Raw genomic sequence first — 1640 nt, 5'->3', positions numbered from 1 at the left:
TTTAAACGTCCTCCAATGATGGTTGTGCAGTGAAAGAAATGCGTGCCCGAGCTCGAGCTCGTGCGCAAACACACACACACACACACACACACACACACACACACACACACACACACACACACCACACGGGGGGGGCAATGGGGGGTGAGGAGGAGGAGGAGGAGGAGGAGGAGGAGGAGGAGGAGGAGGAGGAGGAGGAGGAGGAAAGCTTGGGTTGGGTGGTTTGAGGATTTGAAGGTTTAGCCCTGCAATGTTCCTTACAACTTAAAAACTTTGTGACACACAAAGCGATATTCATTTTCTCCTTCTACTTTTCACTCTGTAGACCAAGATGGCAGACTATATCAGCCTTTGTGGAATGTGACCTTGTATTGCTTTGCCCTACTCTGCTCTGCTCTGCTCTGCTCTGCTCAACTTAACAGACGTGTTTTTGCTTTTGTTTATGATTTTTGCTTGCTTGCTCGCTCGCTCCCATGACTTGACTGTGGTTTCCCTTTCTATTACAGCACGGTGACCAGACTGCCTTGGGGTAATCAGAAAGGAGGCCAGAAGCAGTCTTTTTTCTGACGCACTGAGACTACATACCAGCAGATTTGGAGGAAAAGATATCCCTCTCTCCCTCCCTCCCTCCCTCCCTCCCTCCCTCCCTCCCTCCCTCCCTCCCTCCCTCCTTGACCCATTTTCCCTCTTTCCCGATACACTCAATAAATTTAAAGTAAATCAATGAATCAAGTCTCTAGTAATTTATTTGTTGGGATTTATTTGTTGGAAATTATCCCTCCACACCTTCGCCCCTCCCCCCACCACTCGAGGATGTCTCCCTCGGGGGGGGGGGCGGGGGGGTTGGGTGGACTCGTGTAGGCATACCTCTCCTCCCTTGGCTTTCCGGTCCACTTCGCTCCAGCATACCTAACTCTTTGGAAATGGTAATAGAGTTCATGACACACCCTCACAGAGAGAGGAAGAGTCCGATCGTTCACTGATTCGCTCTCAGCCAGCCTCGCCCTGACAGCTCAGGCATGTCTAAATCCGAATGTGGGCAATATTTACATGACTTGACTTGGTGCTTCTAACTTTTTCTCTCTCTTTTTTTTTTTCTTCTTTAGTATTTTTTTCTTTACCCTACAAACAGCACACTGCAGCTGTCTTCGGACACACAGCAGATCGATCCCATAACAGAGGGTTGTGAGCCACCATGGGAATAGAACTCAGGACCTCTGGAAGAACACAGTCAGAACTCTTAACTGCTGACTCCATTATTTCCGATTAATGTTTAATGTTTATTTTATTTTATTTTATTTTATTTTATTTTATTTTCGGAGCTGGGGACCGAACCCAGGGCCTTGTGCTTCCTAGGCAAGCGCTCTACCACTGAGCTAAATCCCCAACCCCAATGTTTAATGTTTAAATAAATAAACCTTGTAAAGAAATTAAGCATCTTAAAACCATAGGCATGTGCATCCCCTCCTCATTCGTTCATTCCCTCGCTCATTCATTCATTCATTCAGACAGACAGACAGACAGACAGACAGACAGACAGACAGACAGACAGACAGCAACCAAAGTCTAGCCTTTAACAAAGCAAGAAAGCATACCCTGCGGGACGCACAGATGAATTCCTGAGGCTTACCCTGCAGAGC

General features: G+C 47.2%; 1 long non-coding RNA gene across 1 annotated transcript in view; it reads left to right on the top strand.

Annotated features, from left to right (window-relative positions):
- The window catches only part of LOC147997251 (uncharacterized), an 18536-nt gene extending 17946 nt beyond the window's left edge, over positions 1–590 (top strand). The window contains exon 3 of the long non-coding RNA XR_015648053.1: positions 507–590. This is a non-coding gene — a long non-coding RNA (uncharacterized LOC147997251). The remainder of the gene's footprint in view (positions 1–506) is intronic.
- The last annotated feature ends 1050 nt before the right edge of the window (positions 591–1640 follow it).

This window comes from Rattus norvegicus, unplaced genomic scaffold (assembly GCF_021556685.1).
Source record: "Rattus norvegicus strain SHRSP/BbbUtx unplaced genomic scaffold, alternate assembly SHRSP_T2T unassigned-0000204, whole genome shotgun sequence".
NCBI lineage: Eukaryota > Metazoa > Chordata > Mammalia > Rodentia > Muridae > Rattus > Rattus norvegicus.
Note: the sequence above shows the minus strand (reverse complement) of the source record. Positions and strands in the feature narration are given on the sequence as shown.